We start from the raw sequence: 13,338 nt of genomic DNA on the forward strand, positions 1-13,338 counted from the left end.
TATTATTATTCTACGGCAGCAGTGGACATATAGCAGCAGCGTATATCGTCACTGGAATGACTGATGAAACAGGACACTACCACTGGTCTGATGCAGCACAACACAACAATACTGTAAGAGACTTGTGGTGGTTGTTATTATTATTATTATATGGCAGCAGTGGACATATAGCAGCAGCGCATATCGTCACTGGAATGACTGATGAGACAGATCACCACCACTGGTCTTATACAGCACAACACAACAAGACTGTAAGGGCCTTGTGTTTGTTGTTATTATTATATGGCAGCAGTGAACATATAGCAGCAGCGTATATCGTCACTGGAATGACTGATGAGACAGGACACTACCACTGGTCTGATGCAGCACAACACAACAAGACTGTAAGGGACTTGTGGTTGTTGTTGTTGTTATTATTATTATTATACGGCAGCAGTGGACATATAGCAGCAGCGTATATCATAACTGGAATGACTGATGAGACAGGACACTACCACTGGTCTGATGCAGCACAACACAACAATACTGTAAGAGACTTGTGGTGGTTGTTATTATTATTACATGGCAGCAGTGGACATATAGCAGCAGCGCATATCGTCACTGGAATGACTGATGAGACAGATCACCACCACTGGTCTGATACAGCACAACACAACAAGACTGTAAGGGACTTGTGGTTGTTGTTATTATTATTATACGGCAGCAGTGGACATATAGCAGCAGCGCATATCGTCACATGAATGAATGATGTGACAGGACACTACCACTGGTCTGATGCAGCACAACACAACAAAACTGTAAGGTACTTGTGGTTGTTGTTATTATTTTATGGCAGCAGTGGACAATTAGCAGCAGCGTATATCATCACTGGAATGACTGATGAGACAGGACACTACCACTGGTCTGATGCAGCACAACACAACAAGACTGTAAGAGACTTGTGGTGTTTGTTATTATTATAATATGGCAGCAGTGGATATATAGCAGCATCGCATATCGTCACTGGAATGACTGATGAGATAGATCACTACCACTGATCTGATGCAGCACAACACAACTAGACTGTAAGGGACTTGTGTTTGTTATTATCATTATATGGCAGCAGTGAACATATAGCAGCAGCGTATATCGTCACTGGAATGACTGATGAGACAGGACACTACCACTGGTCTGAGGCAGCACAACACAACAAGACTGTAAGGGAATTGTGGTGGTTGTTATTATTATTATACGGCAGCAGTGGACATATAGCAGCAGCGTATATCGTCACTGGAATGACTGATGAGACAGATCACTACCACTGGTCTGATGCAGCACAACACAACAATACTGTAAGGGAATTGTGGTTGTTGTTATAATTATTATACAGCAGCAGTGGACATATCGCTGCAGCATATATCGTCACTGGAATGACTAATGAGACAGGACACTACCACTGGTCTGATGCAGCACAACACAACAATACTTTAAGAGACTTGTGGTGGTTGTTATTATTATTATACGGCAGCAGTGGACATATAGCAGCAGCGCATATCGTCACTGGAATGACTGATGACACAGATCACTACCACTGGTCTGATGCAGCACAACACAACAATACTGTAAGGGACTTGTGGTTGTTATTATTATATAGCAGCAGTGGACATATAGCAGCAGCTTATATCGTCACTGGAATGACTGATGAGACAGGACACTACCACTGGTCTGATGCAGCACAACACAACAAGACTGTAAGGGTCTTGTGGTGGTGGTTGTTGTTATTATTATTATTATACGGCAGCAGTGTACATATAGCAGCAGCATATATTGTCACTTAAATGACTGATGAGACAGAACACTACCACTGGTCTGATGCAGCACAACACAACAATACTGTAAGGGCCTTGTGGTTGTTGTTGTTATTATTATTATAATTATACGGCAGCAGTGGACATATAGCAGCAGCGTAAATCGTCACTGTAATGACTGATGAGACAGGACACTACCACTGGTCTGATGCAGCACAACACAACAATACTGTAAGAGACTTGTGGTGGTTGTTATTATTATTACATGGCAGCAGTGGACATATAGCAGCAGCGCATATCGTCACTGGAATGACTGATGAGACAGATCACCACCACTGGTCTTATACAGCACAACACAACAAGACTGTAAGGGACTTGTGTTTGTTGTTATTATTATATGGCAGCAGTGAACATATAGCAGCAGCGTATATCGTCACTGGAATGACTGATGAGACAGGACACTACCACTGGTCTGATGCAGCACAACACAACAAGACTGTAAGGGACTTGTGGTTGTTGTTGTTATTATTATTATTATTATACAGCAGCAGTGGACATATAGCAGCAGCGTATATCATAACTGGAATGACTGATGAGACAGGACACTACCACTGGTCTGATGCAGCACAACACAACAATACTGTAAGAGACTTGTGGTGGTTGTTATTATTATTACATGGCAGCAGTGGACATATAGCAGCAGCGCATATCGTCACTGGAATGACTGATGAGACAGATCACCACCACTGGTCTGATACAGCACAACACAACAAGACTGTAAGGGACTTGTGGTTGTTGTTATTATTATTATACGGCAGCAGTGGACATATAGCAGCAGCGCATATCGTCACATGAATGAATGATGAGACAGGACACTACCACTGGTCTGATGCAGCACAACACAACAAAACTGTAAGGTACTTGTGGTTGTTGTTATTATTTTATGGCAGCAGTGGACAATTAGCAGCAGCGTATATCATCACTGGAATGACTGATGAGACAGGACACTACCACTGGTCTGATGCAGCACAACACAACAAGACTGTAAGAGACTTGTGGTGTTTGTTATTATTATAATATGGCAGCAGTGGATATATAGCAGCAGCGCATATCGTCACTGGAATGACTGATGAGATAGATCACTACCACTGATCTGATGCAGCACAACACAACTAGACTGTAAGGGACTTGTGTTTGTTGTTATCATTATATGGCAGCAGTGAACATATAGCAGCAGCGTATATCGTCACTGGAATGACTGATGAGACAGGACACTACCACTGGTCTGATGCAGCACAACACAACAAGACTGTAAGGGAATTGTGGTGGTTGTTATTATTATTATACGGCAGCAGTGGACATATAGCAGCAGCATATATCGTCACTTGAATGACTGATGAGACAGGACACTACCACTGGTCTGATGCAGCACAACACAACAATACTGTAAGAGACTTGTGGTTGTTGTTATTATTATATGGCAGCAGTGGACATATAGCAGCAGCGTATATCGTCACTGGAATGACTGATGAGACAGATCACTACCACTGGTCTGATGCAGCACAACACAACAATACTGTAAGGGAATTGTGGTTGTTGTTATAATTATTATACAGCAGCAGTGGACATATCGCTGCAGCATATATCGTCACTGGAATGACTAATGAGACAGGACACTACCACTGGTCTGATGCAGCACAACACAACAATACTTTAAGAGACTTGTGGTGGTTGTTATTATTATTATACGGCAGCAGTGGACATATAGCAGCAGCGCATATCGTCACTGGAATGACTGATGACACAGATCACTACCACTGGTCTGATGCAGCACAACACAACAATACTGTAAGGGACTTGTGGTTGTTATTATTATATAGCAGCAGTGGACATATAGCAGTAGCTTATATCGTCACTGGAATGACTGATGAGACTGGACACTACCACTGGTCTGATGCAGCACAACACAACAAGACTGTAAGGGTCTTGTGGTGGTGGTTGTTGTTATTATTATTATTATACGGCAGCAGTGTACATATAGCAGCAGCATGTATCGTCACTGGAATGACTGATGAGACAGAACACTACCACTGGTCTGATGCAGCACAACACAACAATACTGTAAGGGCCTTGTGGTTGTTGTTGTTATTATTATTATAATTATACGGCAGCAGTGGACATATAGCAGCAGCGTAAATCGTCACTGTAATGACTGATGAGACAGGACACTACCACTGGTCTGATGCAGCACAACACAACAAGACTATAAGGGACTTGTGGTTGTTGTTATTATTATTACATGGCAGCAGTGGACATATAGCAGCAGCGCATATCGTCACTGGAATGACTTATGAGACAGATCACCACCACTGGTCTGATACAGCACAACACAACAAGACTGTAAGGGACTTGTGGTTGTTGTTATTATTATTATACGGCAGCAGTGGACATATAGCAGCAGCGCATATCGTCACATGAATGAATGATGAGACAGGACACTACCACTGGTCTGATGCAGCACAACACAACAAAACTGTAAGGTACTTGTGGTTGTTGTTATTATTTTATGGCAGCAGTGGACAATTAGCAGCAGCGTATATCATCACTGGAATGACTGATGAGACAGGACACTACCACTAGTCTGATGCAGCACAACACAACAAGACTGTAAGGGACTTGTGGTTGTTGTTGTTATTATTATTATACGGCAGCAGTAGACATATAGCAGCAGCGTATATCATCACTGGAATGACTGATGAGACAGGACACTACCACTGGTCTGTTGCAGCACAACACAACAATACTGTAACAGACTTGTGGTGGTTGTTGTTATTATTATTATTATTATTATTATTATTATACGGCAGTAGTGGACATATAGCAGCAGCGTATATCGTCACTGGAATGACTGATGAGACAGGACACTACCACTGGTCTGATGCAGCACAACACAACTATAGTGTTATAGACTTGTGGTGGTGGTTGTTGTTGTTGTTATTATTATTATTATTATTATTATTATACGGCAGCAGTGGACATATAGAAGCAGCATATATCGTCACTGGAATGACTGATGAGACAGGACACTACCACTGGTCTGATGCAGCACAACACAACAATACTGTAAGGCACTTGTGGTTGTTGTTATTATTATTATTATTATACAGCAGCAGTGGACATATCGCAGCAGCATACATCATCACTGGAATGACTGTTGAGACAGGACACTACCACTGGTCTGATGCAGCACAACACAACAATACTGTAAGAGACTTGTGGTGTTTGTTATTATTATAATATGGCAGCAGTGGATATATAGCAGCAGCGCATATCGTCACTGGAATGACTGATGAGACAGATCACTACCACTGATCTGATGCAGCACAACACAACTAGACTGTAAGGGACTTGTGTTTGTTGTTATCATTATATGGCAGCAGTGAACATATAGCAGCAGCGTATATCGTCACTGGAATGACTGATGAGACAGGACACTACCACTGGTCTGATGCAGCACAACACAACAAGACTGTAAGGGAATTGTGGTGGTTGTTATTGTTATTATACGGCAGCAGTGGACATATAGCAGCAGCATATATCGTCACTTGAATGACTGATGAGACAGGACATTACCACTGGTCTGATGCAGCACAACACAACAATACTGTAAGAGACTTGTGGTTGTTGTTATTATTATATGGCAGCAGTGGACATACAGCAGCAGCGTATATCGTCACTGGAATGACTGATGAGACAGATCACTACCACTGGTCTGATGCAGCACAACACAACAATACTGTAAGGGAATTGTGGTTGTTGTTATAATTATTATACAGCAGCAGTGGACATATCGCTGCAGCATATATCGTCACTGGAATGACTGATGAGACAGGACACTACCACTGGTCTGATGCAGCACAACACAACAATACTTTAAGAGACTTGTGGTGGTTGTTATTATTATTATACGGCAGCAGTGGACATATAGCAGCAGCGCATATCGTCACTGGAATGACTGATGACACAGATCACTACCACTGGTCTGATGCAGCACAACACAACAATACTGTAAGGGACTTGTGGTTGTTATTATTATATAGCAGCAGTGGACATATAGCAGCAGCTTATATCGTCACTGGAATGACTGATGAGACAGGACACTACCACTGGTCTGATGCAGCACAACACAACAAGACTGTAAGGGTCTTGTGGTTGTTGTTGTTATTATTATTATTATTATACGGCAGCAGTGTACATATAGCAGCAGCATATATCGTCACTGGAATGACTGATGAGACAGAACACTACCACTGGTCTGATGCAGCACAACACAACAATACTGTATGGGCCTTGTGGTTGTTGTTATTATTATTATAATTATACGGCAGCAGTGGACATATAGCAGCAGCGTAAATCGTCACTGTAATGACTGATGAGACAGGCCACTACCACTGGTCTGATGCAGCACAACACAACAATACTGTAAGAGACTTGTGGTTGTTGTTATTATTATTATTATACGGCAGCAGTGGACATATAGCAGTAGCGCAAATCGTCACTGGAATGACTGATGAGACAGATCACTACCACTGATCTGATGCAGCACAACACAACAAGACTGTAAGGTACTTGTGTTTGTTGTTAGTATTATATGGCAGCAGTGAACATATAGCAGCAGCGTATATCGTCACAGGAATGACTGATGAGACAGGACACTACCACTGGTCTGATGCAGCACAACACAACAAGACTGTAAGGGACTTGTGGTAGTTGTTATTATTATTATACGGCAGCAATGGACATATAGCAGCAGCGTATATCGTCACTTGAATGACTGATGAGACAGGACACTAACACTGGTCTGATGCAGCACAACACAACAATACTGTAAGGGACTTGTGGTTGTTGTTGTTATTATTATTATTATACGGCAGCAGTGGACATATAGCAGCTGCATATATCGTCACTGGAATGACTGATGAGACAGGACACTACCACTGGTCTGATGCAGCACAACACAACAATAGTGTAACAGACTTGTGGTGGTTGTTGTTATTATTATTATTATTATATGGCAGCAGTGGACATATAGCAGCAGCGTATATCGTCACTGGAATGACTGATGTGACAGGACACTACCACTGGTCTGATGCAGCACAACACAACAATACTGTAAGGGACTTGTGGTTGTTGTTATAATTATTATACAGCAGCAGTGGACATATTGCAGCAGCATATATCGTCACTGGAATGACTGATGAGACAGGACACTACCACTGGTCTGATGCAGCACAACACAACAATACTTTAAGAGACTTGTGGTGGTTGTTATTATTATTATACGGCAGCAGTGGACATATAGTAGCAGCGCATATCGTCACTGGAATGACTGATGACACAGATCACTACCACTGGTCTGATGCAGCACAACACAACAAGACTGTAAGGGACTTGTGGTTGTTGTTATTATTATATGGCAGCAGTGAACATATAGCAGCAGCGTATATCGTCACTGGAATGACTGATGAGACAGGACAATACCACTGGTCTGATACAGCACAACACAACAATACTGTAAGGGACTTGTGGTTGTTATTATTATATAGCAGCAGTGGACATATAGCAGCAGCTTATATCGTCACTGGAATGACTGATGAGACAGGACACTACCAATGGTCTGATGCAGCACAACACAACAAGACTGTAAGGGACTTGTGGTTGTTGTTGTTATTATTATTATACGGCAGCAGTGTACATATAGCAGCAGCATATATCGTCACTGGAATGACTGATGAGACAGAACACTACCACTGGTCTGATGCAGCACAACACAACAATACTGTAAGGGCCTTGTGGTTGTTGTTATTATTATTATTATTATTATTATTATTATACGGCAGAAGTGGACATATAGCAGCAGCGTAAATCGTCACTGTAATGACTGATGAGACAGGACACTACCACGGGTCTGATGCAGCACAACACAATAAGACTGTAAGGGACTTGTGGTGGTTGTTATTATTATTATACGGCAGCAGTGGACATATAGCAGCTGCATATATCATCACTGGAATGACTGATGAGACAGGACACTACCACTGGTCTGATGTAGCACCACACAACAATACTTTAAGAGACTTGTGGTGGTTGTTATTATTATTATACATCAGCAGTGGACATATAGCAGCAGCGCATATCGTCACTGGAATGACTGATGAGACAGATCACTACCACTGGTCTGATGCAGCACAACACGACAAGACTGTAAGGTTCTTGTGGTTGTTGTTATTATTATATGGCAGCAGTGAACATATAGTAGCAGCGTATATTGTCACTGGAATGACTGATGAGACAGGACACTACCACTGGTCTGATGCAGCACAACACATCAATACTGTAAGGGACTTGTGGTTGTTATTATTATATAGCAGCAGTGGACATATAGCAGCAGCTTATATCATCTCTGGAATGACTGATGAGACAGGACACTACCACTGGTCTGATGCAGCACAACACAACAAGACTGTAAGGGACTTGTGGTTGTTGTTGTTATTATTATTATTATTATTATTATTATTATTATACAGCAGCAGTGGACATATAGCAGCAGCGTATATCGTCACTGGAATGACTGATGAGACAGAACACTACCACTGGTCTGATGCAGCACAACACAACAATACTGTAAGGGACTTGTGGTTGTTGTTATTATTAGAGATGAGCGCCTGAAATTTTTCGGGTTTTGTGTTTTGGTTTTGGGTTCGGTTCCGCGGCCGTGTTTTGGGTTCGAACGCGTTTTGGCAAAACCTCACCGAATTTTTTTTGTCGGATTCGGGTGTGTTTTGGATTCGGGTGTTTTTTTCAAAAAACACTAAAAAACAGCTTAAATCATAGAATTTGGGGGTCATTTTGATCCCAAAGTATTATTAACCTCAAAAACCATAATTTACACTCATTTTCAGTCTATTCTGAATACCTCACACCTCACAATATTATTTTTAGTCCTAAAATTTGCACCGAGGTCGCTGTGTGAGTAAGATAAGCGACCCTAGTGGCCGACACAAACACCGGGCCCATCTAGGAGTGGCACTGCAGTGTCACGCAGGATGTCCCTTCCAAAAAACCCTCCCCAAACAGCACATGACGCAAAGAAAAAAAGAGGCGCAATGAGGTAGCTGTGTGAGTAAGATTAGCGACCCTAGTGGCCGACACAAACACCGGGCCCATCTAGGAGTGGCACTGCAGTGTCACGCAGGATGGCCCTTCCAAAAAACCCTCCCCAAACAGCACATGACGCAAAGAAAAAAAGAGGCGCAATGAGGTAGCTGTGTGAGTAAGATTAGCGACCCTAGTGGCCGACACAAACACCGGGCCCATCTAGGAGTGGCACTGCAGTGTCACGCAGGATGTCCCTTCCAAAAAACCCTCCCCAAACAGCACATGACGCAAAGAAAAAAGAGGCGCAATGAGGTAGCTGTGTGAGTAAGATTAGCGACCCTAGTGGCCGACACAAACACCGGGCCCATCTAGGAGTGGCACTGCAGTGTCACGCAGGATGTCCCTTCCAAAAAACCCTCCCCAAACAGCACATGACGCAAAGAAAAAAAGAGGCGCAATGAGGTAGCTGACTGTGTGAGTAAGATTAGCGACCCTAGTGGCCGACACAAACACCGGGCCCATCTAGGAGTGGCACTGCAGTGTCACGCAGGATGTCCCTTCCAAAAAACCCTCCCCAATCAGCACATGATGCAAAGAAAAAGAAAAGAAAAAAGAGGTGCAAGATGGAATTGTCCTTGGGCCCTCCCACCCACCCTTATGTTGTATAAACAAAACAGGACATGCACACTTTAACCAACCCATCATTTCAGTGACAGGGTCTGCCACACGACTGTGACTGATATGACGGGTTGGTTTGGACCCCCCCCAAAAAAGAAGCAATTAATCTCTCCTTGCACAAACTGGCTCTACAGAGGCAAGATGTCCACCTCATCTTCACCCTCCGATATATCACCGTGTACATCCCCCTCCTCACAGATTATCAATTCGTCCCCACTGGAATCCACCATCTCAGCTCCCTGTGTACTTTGTGGAGGCAATTGCTGCTGGTCAATGTCTCCGCGGAGGAATTGATTATAATTCATTTTAATGAACATCATCTTCTCCACATTTTCTGGATGTAACCTCGTACGCCGATTGCTGACAAGGTGAGCGGCGGCACTAAACACTCTTTCGGAGTACACACTTGTGGGAGGGCAACTTAGGTAGAATAAAGCCAGTTTGTGCAAGGGCCTCCAAATTGCCTCTTTTTCCTGCCAGTATAAGTACGGACTGTGTGACGTGCCTACTTGGATGCGGTCACTCATATAATCCTCCACCATTCTATCAATGTTGAGAGAATCATATGCAGTGACAGTAGACGACATGTCCGTAATCGTTGTCAGGTCCTTCAGTCCGGACCAGATGTCAGCATCAGCAGTCGCTCCAGACTGCCCTGCATCACCGCCAGCGGGTGGGCTCGGAATTCTGAGCCTTTTCCTCGCACCCCCAGTTGCGGGAGAATGTGAAGGAGGAGATGTTGACAGGTCGCGTTCCGCTTGACTTGACAATTTTGTCACCAGCAGGTCTTTCAACCCCAGCAGACTTGTGTCTGCCGGAAAGAGAGATCCAAGGTAGGCTTTAAATCTAGGATCGAGCACGGTGGCCAAAATGTAGTGCTCTGATTTCAACAGATTGACCACCCGTGAATCCTTGTTAAGCGAATTAAGGGCTGCATCCACAAGTCCCACATGCCTAGCGGAATCGCTCCCTTTTAGCTCCTTCTTCAATGCCTCCAGCTTCTTCTGCAAAAGCCTGATGAGGGGAATGACCTGACTCAGGCTGGCAGTGTCTGAACTGACTTCAAGTGTGGCAAGTTCAAAGGGCATCAGAACCTGGCACAACGTTGAAATCATTCTCCACTGCACTTGAGACAGGTGCATTCCACCTCCTATATCGTGCTCAATTGTATAGGCTTGAATGGCCTTTTGCTGCTCCTCCAACCTCTGAAGCATATAGAGGGTTGAATTCCACCTCGTTACCACTTCTTGCTTCAGATGATGGCAGGGCAGGTTCAGTAGTTTTTGGTGGTGCTCCAGTCTTCTGTACGTGGTGCCTGTACGCCGAAAGTGTCCCGCAATTTTTCTGGCCACCGACAGCATCTCTTGCACGCCCCTGTCGTTTTTTAAAAAATTCTGCACCACCAAATTCAAGGTATGTGCAAAACATGGGACGTGCTGGAATTTGCCCATATTTAATGCACACACAATATTGCTGGCGTTGTCCGATGCCACAAATCCACAGGAAAGTCCAATTGGGGTAAGCCATTCCGCGATGATCTTCCTCAGTTGCCGTAAGAGGTTTTCAGCTGTGTGCGTATTCTGGAAAGCGGTGATACAAAGCGTAGCCTGCCTAGGAAAGAGTTGGCGTTTGCGAGATGCTGCTACTGGTGCCGCCGCTGCTGTTCTTGCGGCGGGAGTCCATACATCTACCCAGTGGGCTGTCACAGTCATATAGTCCTGACCCTGCCCTGCTCCACTTGTCCACATGTCCGTGGTTAAGTGGACATTGGGTACAACTGCATTTTTTAGGACACTGGTGAGTCTTTTTCTGACGTCCGTGTACATTCTCGGTATCGCCTGCCTAGAGAAGTGGAACCTAGATGGTATTTGGTAACGGGGGCACACTGCCTCAATAAATTGTCTAGTTCCCTGTGAACTAACGGCGGATACCGGACGCACGTCTAACACCAACATAGTTGTCAAGGCCTCAGTTATCCGCTTTGCAGTAGGATGACTGCTGTGATATTTCATCTTCCTCGCAAAGGACTGTTGAACAGTCAATTGCTTACTGGAAGTAGTACAAGTGGGCTTACGACTTCCCCTCTGGGATGACCATCGACTCCCAGGGCAACAACAGCAGCGCCAGCAGCAGTAGGCGTTACACGTAGAGATGAGCGGGTTCGGTTTCTCTGAATCCGAACCCGCCAGAACTTCATGTTTTTTTTCACGGGTCCGAGCGACTCGGATCTTCCCGCCTTGCTCGGTTAACCCGAGCGCGCCCGAACGTCATCATGACGCTGTCGGATTCTCGCGAGGCTCGGATTCTATCGCGAGACTCGGATTCTATATAAGGAGCCGCGCGTCGCCGCCATTTTCACACGTGCATTGAGATTGATAGGGAGAGGACGTGGCTGGCGTCCTCTCCATTTAGATTATAAGAGACTGAGAGAGATTTACTGGAGCTGACTAGGAGGAGTACTGTTACTGTAGAAGTGTAGAGACTGAGTGGAGAGAGTTTACTAGTGAGGACAGTGCAGTTTACTTTATAATCCGTTCTCTGCCTGAAAAAAGCGATACACAGCACACAGTGACTCAGTCACATACCATATCTGTGTGCACTGCTCAGGCTCAGGCCAGTGTGCTGCATCATCTATTATCTATATATAATATTATATATATCTGTCTGACTGCTCAGCTCACACAGCTTATAATTGTGGGGGAGACTGGGGAGCACTACTGCAGTGCCAGTTATAGGTTATAGCAGGAGCCAGGAGTACATAATATATTATATAGTGAGTGACCACCAGACACACAGTGCAGTTTATTTAATATATCCGTTCTCTGCCTGAAAAAAGCGATACACACAGTGACTCAGTCAGTCACATACCATATCTGTGTGCACTGCTCAGGCTCAGGCCAGTGTGCTGCATCATCTATATATATTATATATCTGTCTGACTGCTCAGCTCACACAGCTTATAATTGTGGGGGAGACTGGGGAGCACTACTGCAGTGCCAGTTATAGGTTTTAGCAGGAGCCAGGAGTACATAATATTATATTAAAATTAAACAGTGCACACTTTTGCTGCAGGAGTGCCACTGCCAGTGTGACTAGTGACCAGTGACCTGACCACCAGTATATATAATATTAGTAGTATACTATCTCTTTATCAACCAGTCTATATTAGCAGCAGACACAGTACAGTGCGGTAGTTCACGGCTGTGGCTACCTCTGTGTCGGCACTCGGCAGCCCGTCCATAATTGTATATACCACCTAACAGTGGTTTTTTTTTTCTTTCTTTATACATACTGTTATGCACACCAGTGCCTGCAGGAAAGCACTGGTGTCAGAACTGTTATGCACTCCAGTGTCTGCAGGAATGTACTGGTGTTTGAACTGTTATGCAAAACAGATGGACTCACAGACAAACTGGGGGATATGACATAATGTACACAGAAGGGGATAGGGTAACAAAATACACACAAAGTGAACAGAGAAGCCCAGAGGCTAAGGAACTGAGTATCTCCCTTGTATTAGAACTGCTCAGATGGAAAAGCAAGATGTTGTGTTTTAATACGTAGAGAACCCGAAATGCTGTTGCTAAGGGCAACAGCAAAACCCTAAAGGGTTACCAACGGGTGTGGCAGTAAACTCCTTGGTCAGAGATGGAATGATAGACACAAGGAGAATCTCCACAATCCTAATTCTCACTTGCAGTGCACAGGTTTTAGC

This window comes from Pseudophryne corroboree, chromosome 8, assembly GCF_028390025.1.
Source record: "Pseudophryne corroboree isolate aPseCor3 chromosome 8, aPseCor3.hap2, whole genome shotgun sequence".
NCBI classification, from domain to species: domain Eukaryota; kingdom Metazoa; phylum Chordata; class Amphibia; order Anura; family Myobatrachidae; genus Pseudophryne; species Pseudophryne corroboree.